Raw genomic sequence first — 8012 nt, 5'->3', positions numbered from 1 at the left:
CAGCAAGTGACACGGCTAGCAAAAACCAAACAGAATGCGCAGAATCTTCCGGTAAATTTACATGACTCGGGTGTGCTTTTCGGCTGGCGAATTTATCAAAATGAAGACATGCCTTGACAGATTGCAGATTGCGTCCTCGAGGTTCTTCATCCGTGCGCGTGCTTGGTAGCCAGTGGTATTTCTCGCAAAATCTAGACATTATGTGTTTGACAGCGAGTGCTACGGATGTCGCCACGTTATGCTGCATGGTGTGCTGGCAAAAGGCTCGCACGTGACATCACGATACGCCAGCTTGCATACCACGCGTATGATCCACCGCTTAGATGTTATGTGCGTCATGCGACTCTCAAATATTCGTTGAAAAAGGAATAGGACAGTGGGTCACAAGAAATAGTTTCGGCCAGCGGTATCGAGCTGTTGTCTCCTTTCCATCTTCGTTGGTGCGTGCTGTTCCCTAGAGCTTTCAGTGGAACACGTGCGCCTGTAACTGTCCTCTCGGATAGCACCGTTTTGAATGCAGCTTCGCAGCCGCTACAAGAAAATCGGCTGCAAAAGGACGACTGCAAATGCCTAAGAAACAAAGAAAGAAAGAGAGTACAGATGAAAAAAAAAAAACGAAAGGATTAACGCTGCTGAACCGAATGTCGAGCGTTAGCTGAAGCGAGAATAGACACTGTATTGGCTTATTTTCCCATTTATTTCATACGTGCATGATGTCTCGCCCTCTTCCTAGCCAATTCCGTTTCGTGAAGTGTTCTGTCCCATGGATTGGTCGGAAGCATTGCGGCATCCATGGTGAACCATACCTGCACAGGACCGAAAAGCTGGTTCGGCGTCCATTTTTTCATAATACCAAGTGCCCATAGCACCGCGTGGCCTCCGCGCTTAGCCGCAACGACGACAGCTGTTGACGCGTGAGGAGCACTTGGTATAGTTTGTCTGGGCACGATGACGAAGATGACGATGTTTGCTGCACAGCGCGAGAGTGTGTTGAAATTTGACACGAGCTTTACCGGCGATAGCATAGCCACCGCAATTTTGCAAATTCTAAAGCAGCACGGGGTACCCTAAAAGCAAAAGTCTTCTCCAGTGTTTGGCAGAAAACGGTTTGCATGACTTTCTTTAGTATGCTTTATGGAAATTTAGCGAAATAAACAAAAAAATGAGCACCCCCCTCCCCCCTTTCTCGCTGGTAATGACTGCCGAATGAGCACTGAAACATCATTAAAAAAACGATAATTGAGCAGTATGTTGTGACAGTAGGTATAAGGACGCGCCCTGGACGCCTCATGCCCACACGCAGTGACGCGGGTGAGGGTAAGTGGGTGCACATAAGCGACACGTCTCTAGTGATACGTACGTCTCCGATACGCGAACAGAGTCCGTAACAGTATTAATAAGCAAAAATAGTTTCCATGTACATAATTAAGTCCTCATTGGTAGCTGCACTATGGGACAGGAGCAAAAATGAGAATAGGCATTCGTGTATACGAAAAAATTCTGCCATTGTACGCTCTCTTTCTCTCTCTCTCTCTCACTATTTCTAGTGCGTGTGTGTTTTCTTGATTTGCAGGACTATCGGCTGAAGATTTATAGAATGACATCTTGGAAGAAGGCCGCAGAGCAGGCAACAAAACAGAAGAGGCACACACAGACACAAGGAAAAGGTTGGTTGGTTGGTTTGTGGGGTTAAACGTCCCAAAGCAACTCAGGCTATGAGAGACGCTGTAGTGGAGGACTCCGGAAATTTCGACCACATGGGGTTCTTTAACGTGCACTGACATCGCACAGCACGCGGGCGCCTTGCTTTTCTCCTCCATCGCAAAGCGGCCCCGAGGCAGACACATGGAAAACGCTACACTGGCAACTATATTGATCTCAACCCGCACATGTTAGACCAGCTAGCTCCACGTTCTACTCTATTATTATAGAATGAGAGTATCAGGTGCTTCTTGCACGGAGATTCTGATACAGGGCTTTGGACATTCGAGGATTGTGGCACCGGGAAATCGTTACGGAGGCATTGCGAAGCTGATTTAACAACGTGGGGTTTTGTGGACGGGTGTCTTCCATATGGGGCATTCGTGGTACAAAAACCAATATTTGTGTTCTAATTTCTTAACAGTGGTTTCATACAGGCCCTTTTATTGACACTGCAACACACGGCGAAAGCTTGGGGAAAAAAGGCGCATGGAATTGTTCGTAGAAGTTATGAGCGCTGCTCCTGATATCTGCCCCAGAATTGCCCATGCCGTCGTGATAAAAGGGTTCTCGCTCTGCAAACTAACAGACTACTACTTTCGAATTTTTTCAGACGGCCCAATGAGCAATTAAATATAACCGCCAAAGATACTTTTCTTTTGGTGTTTGATTGAATCACTAGTCATGTATAAAAGACATATCTCGGCTTGAAACAGGTGAGCCGAATGGAGTACACAGCCGTGCGAGGTGACGCGCTCAGCTACCGAACAAGAGAGGGCATTGAGACACGCTATAGCGCACCGAGTGCCAGTGCGCCCCCAAAGACGCATCTACTTGGAGTAAATTGAAAATGCTATGACCTTTTGTATCCCGTAGAGCACAGAGTGCAAACAGGAGCGGTCAATATTAGAGAGATTTAGCTTACCGTGATCCGCGATACGCCACCGTGGCTCTCTACCACGCGTGGGCAGGGGGCGGTCAAGCTGATTGGTCACGGCGCGGCAGGTCTTTGTGCCGACATCCAGTATGTGGCGCCATCTGTCGGCAGCAAGGGGGGTCTGGGCATGCGCAGTGGAACGTGCGTTGGCGGATCCCAGTAGCGGATCGCGGATCACGGTAACCTCAAACTAGAGAGATTTAGCTTACCGGAGACGTATTACGTCTCCCGGAGACGTACAGACGTAGACGTATCGGACGCCTAATGCGCATGCGTGAAAATTGATGTAGACGTATTCGGCTGACACCGGGCAAAACACGTTTTAGCTGTACGTATCGCCCATACGTAAGACGTATCGCTAGACGTACATGCAGATGATGATGATGGCTATCCAATAAAAAAAGATAGAAGTTATTTGTAATAAATACTTCAAATAATGTCACAAAAATGTCACATGCAGATCCCCCGAAGTCATCATGTTGACGTGTTAGCTGTGTTTCGAATAATTATTAATCTGAGCTCACTTTTAACCACTTTGTCACCTGCAGCAAGCCTGAAGAATCCAAGCCTAGTTGCATTAAATCCGTTTGTTTTGGTGCTCGCATGGAGGAAGGAAACAACTGCTCGTGTTTGCTGGTGTTCGGTCGTGTGCTAGAATTTGCTCCTGCTATCGGTGCAACCTGCCCACGTTACGTTACATCATGCCGACAGCATCCTTCACCCTTCACGACAGGCAGCTTTTAAGCACCCTATCATGGGATGAAATTGAAGATATGCATAGATTTCAACGGGAGCGCGATATTCCAAAGCCTCGAAGGAACTTACGTGAGCGTGGTACCCTTCAACATCGGCGCCAACAACAACACAGTGTTCAACAGGATTTTTAGATTCTAGAAAGAGGATTTCGGAGAGCTGCAGTTAGCCCTCCTAATTCCAAATGAGGTCATCAGTGCGCAGCGTGTCAGAGTCTCTGGCTCCGAGGCACCTTGGCACAGCTCGACTTTTACTTCGGTCATCTACTCTACGATATAACAAGTGGCTTGATCTGCAAGCTCTTCAGCGATTCTCCGAGGTAAGTAGCGCATGGTGTGGTGGCAGTGGTGGCTTGACGGTTACAAGCCAAATTATTGATAGCAGTGCTTTCTGTGTCAAATAAATATGCCCGCCGAAACATGTAAAGCAAAGCTGACTGGCTGTGGCGTTTCAGTAGTCATTTTGAATGCGAATTAGCGCTAATCCTGAGGTTCAGAGCTTATCAAAACAGTCTAACACTTGTGCGACCGCTTATAGCGCTTTCAAGCGGATTTAAAGCGATAAATTCCTTGTGAGAAGCGGAACGGTATGTCGTATCATTCCGCGTGCACACTGCTACGCACTATCGCGCTACTCATTGCACATCATCCCCATCAGCTTCCATGTGTGCATGAACGCTACCGAACCTTCTACTCGATATAACTACGTCAAAACCCTACCATTTTGTAGTCGAAAGGCACCAGCGCTCATGCTCCTAGGGATGATGGCATGGGGCCAATGCTCTCTGGCGCGTAACCGCGTTGTGTCGTTTCTAGCAGGCGAGCAGTTTTGGCTACTGTAAAACATAATATACATTAACGATTGCAGTTGACTCGTGCCCAGTCACCGAACGTCTGCTGTAATCATTCATTTTTTTTTTCTTTTTACGTAAATTAACTTAGGCACACTTGTGCAAAGGCATATATATATACCCCTGCTCTCCAGCTCGGTTGTAGAGCTTTGGAAAGGTGCTCTCTTGTTGACATCGAATTTAGTGAAACTGTTTAACGTCCCGAATGCAACCAGTGCTATGCTGCTTTTCGATCTTGCCTACTAGCACAGCATAAGGTCATCAACATAAACACTAGCATACTTACAAGTCAATATTTTTTTTTATTAAATTAGGGAAGTCCACGGAAACACAAACTGAGAAATACGCAAAAGGTTGTTATCAGCACAAGTAATTTTTAATTTGCTTCATGTGTTAGAAATACTCAACACAGAAATTTCATAAAATTTTATGCAATAATTTAAACAATGTAAGCAATTTTGGATTTGACCCTTATCGATATGAAAATCTATATTTGACCCTACTTTGACTGAATGAAATTTTTTTCACAGTCGTTTCTAGTCTATTTGTGAAAATAATACCTGTAAATGATCATACTGTGAATACAGCTGATGAAGAGTTGTAATATTCATTGTCACACAATCAGCAGCACTGATTTGCTCTAAAGTGAGCAAATAAATGCTTAGTGGGCTTCTGCTTCAAGCAAAGATGTGAGGCTATTTTCTATTGGTAGAAATTAGTTGGAATGTGTTTAATGAAGAGCTATTTTAATTCAGTGCACCATTTTATTGCCGGGGAATGGTAGATGCACATAGGATGCAAAGCGACAAGACAGCGGCAAATATTGTCGTTTCTTGCCAGTTTCGGCTATTTGCTTATGTTGCTAAATGCAGAAAGCCGCTGCCAACAGGCTAAACTAAATGTAGTCTTTTATAAGTTATTTTGCGAGCTTTATGCACAAACTTCTTCGTCATCTGCAGGCCTATATTCCCAGTGTTTTTATCTTCTGGCTTCAGATTTTCCTGTGATCTCTTCGTATCCTAGACAGTGATAAGGAAGTAGCTATGGAGAAGCAATAATTGAATTTACACTCGCAGTAGTCCACCCTATCATGCTAAAGCTGAGAAAGAAAGCTGTCAAGAATAAAATAGATTTGGCTCATTTCCATCTGCACATCAGTAGAATCTGGCTCATTTTTGATTTGGCACATGATTTCTGTGAAATTCCTGGTCTTTATTTACATCCTTACTGTCTCAAACCGTTTGCAAAAGTGATATGTATATATGATCTTTCAATTACAAAAAAAAGAAGAAGAAAATAACTAATGTAGTTTCTGAATTTCGCTTGCTTTGAAAAAAAAAAATCAAGTGTCGATGATAGTGTTGAAAAAATCCGGGAGCACTGCGGAATCTACACTGCAGAAATGTGAAAATCTAAGCGTTGCTGGTGCACACGATGCATCACGTTTGCTCTCATCATTATGAATTAAATGCACCGTCATTATCATTGCTAATGTCATCACTGCTAATTCCAACTTCATTGTCATCGCTACTGTAGACAAGGAGAATTTTGATGTGTGTTTCACGATCCCGAGCGTTGCACAGTTGGCTAAAGCGCTCGGATGGGGATGCGAGGGATAGAGGTTCGGCTCTCAGCGGAAACAGGATTTCAATTTTTTCTGATAGCATCATCATGACGTCATTTGATTGACAACTATAGTGTGACGAAACAAACGAATTCCGACAGTATGAGCCATTAAAGATTTTCACCTTAAAATTGATGGGCCTGTATGAAGTAACGCTAGTGAACTCTTCCAAAAGCAATGCAATAAGTATTATGCTACGGCACAGTAAAGGAGGTGCACACTGAAAGATTATTTTCTCATGACCACTTTATAGGGACTCTATAAGCGATCGTTGCTTGCAGCCGCTTCAATTTTTCCTCCTCAGGCGGTGCATGCAAAGGAAGGCCCCCGTGCTCAACTGCTGGGGTTTCATCATGGCACAGCAAGGCAAATTTGTCGACCGTCTGTGGCTCAGGAGGAGGACTTCTCTGGGCACAGGTGGAGCCTGTGCAGAAATATCAGGCACTAATGTGTACCAATGCCATAGTCTGCCAGTGGGCCATTTAAAGGCAGGCGTCACGATGCAGGTAAGCCTGTTCAGTCATGTCTTCATTGCAGTAACTAGCTGTAATATGTTTTTCATATTCAGGGGAGTGCATTTCCAAATTAAAGCCTAACATCTCTGCTGCGAAAATTCCACAAGTACTTTTATATTTTTTGAGTTGGTTTTTGGGAAAGGGTACTCAATGACCTACCTCATGAAAAACAGCTTTTCATCTTTAAAGAAACGTGGCACTTAAGTATGTGATGCAAGATTGTGTTAGCATGTGGCATTTTATAAATTTGTAGGAAGAAATTGTATCTAAAAACTTGCAACTGTAATTACACCTCATTACACAAAAAGGACAGAGGCACCTGTGTAGACTCACATTGGTTATATTTTTAATTCTTGCTATCTTTTAGGGATCCTCAAGGAGACGGTGCACTTTGAGAACCTGCAGACGATCACCATGGGTCATAAATATGTGATCTATAGTGATGCAGCCTACCCCCGATGGCCTCTACTCTACAAGCTGTTTGGAGGTGCCGTACTGCAGCCTCATCATGTTGCCTTCAACAAGGCAATGAGCAGCGTTAGGAAAGCTGTAGAGGAAGGGTTTGGCAGCGTAGCACGGGATTTTGCTTTTATTGACTATTTCAAGAACCAAACTTTGAGATGGTAACAGGTAGGGAGCATGCATAAAGTTGCGCAATGAACTGCCGAACATCTTTGTACAGCTGTCATGTGTCTATGTACTTTGTCTTGTGTCTGCCTCAGTTAGTACCTTGTGCCTTTTCAGACATAAGTGTCGGCCTACGTCCTGCGGTCAAAAAATTTGGAACATTTTTTTTTAGGCTGCCTTTCTCAGTAAAATATAGACAAGCATGGCAAGCAGTGACCTTCATAGTTGAGGCATTTGTCGACAGTCGCAGAATTCATCTCTGTATTCCTTACAGCAATAATTGCAGCATGCAGTGGAGCATATCTTGTAGATAGGGTAAGTGCACTAGGAAACTTGGACATCAGAAATAAGTGGACAGGAGGCTTGCAGACTCACAACTGGATTTACTAAGTAAAGATGACACATATAAAGTGCACAAAACCGCATGCTCAACGCTATACTTTTGCTTGCTGTATATGTGTCCTCTTTCGGTTAGTAAAATACAGTTGTGAGCCTATGTACGTCCATGTCCACTTCTGTTTCTTTTGTCAGTGTTTTCTAGAACAGTTACTCCATTTCCATGATGAGCATCACTGAATGCAACAATGCTGCCCAAAGATTTATGCTGTTCATTTGTTGACGCTGTTATGCCGAGATGCAGCTTTATGAATTTTTTTTTATGCGAGATGCAGCAATATTTATCTCGATTGATTGCAGCAGTGCATGACTACTTTCTCGTTGTTTTCGTCTCACAGTGTTCAACATGACATGGTGTGTGCGTGGTGGCGTTTAGGGTGGCGTGTGATAGTGTTCGTGTTCAAATGCAGGGGTTTTTGCCTGAGTGTTGTGTGCAGCGATATGACAGCTTCGGTTTGCCATCTCGCTACTTGGCGAACTGAAAGGACGCGATGACTGGTTCGGCGTTGTCTCCCATGCTCCTTTGACTGCGTGACCGTCTACCGGTGAACACCCGACAGCTGCGCTTCGGACCAACGGCTTCACTTGTTCCCAACGCTAACTTCGAAC

The 8012-nt window shown here is 44.4% G+C and overlaps 1 long non-coding RNA gene across 1 annotated transcript; it reads left to right on the top strand.

The window, feature by feature from the left end:
• Nucleotides 1-3221: 3221 nt before the first annotated feature.
• LOC146188302 (uncharacterized) lies at nucleotides 3222-7161 on the top strand. The gene is made up of 3 exons (XR_014707512.1): nucleotides 3222-3710; nucleotides 6170-6371; nucleotides 6748-7161. It is a non-coding gene; the product is annotated as an uncharacterized LOC146188302 (long non-coding RNA).
• Nucleotides 7162-8012: the final 851 nt, after the last annotated feature.

The sequence above is a fragment of the Amblyomma maculatum genome, chromosome 5 (genome assembly GCF_055883805.1).
Source record: "Amblyomma maculatum isolate TAMU_Amacu chromosome 5, ASM5588380v1, whole genome shotgun sequence".
Classification (NCBI taxonomy): domain Eukaryota; kingdom Metazoa; phylum Arthropoda; class Arachnida; order Ixodida; family Ixodidae; genus Amblyomma; species Amblyomma maculatum.
The sequence above is the reverse complement of the archived record's forward strand: the minus strand, read 5'-3'. Positions and strand labels throughout refer to the sequence as shown.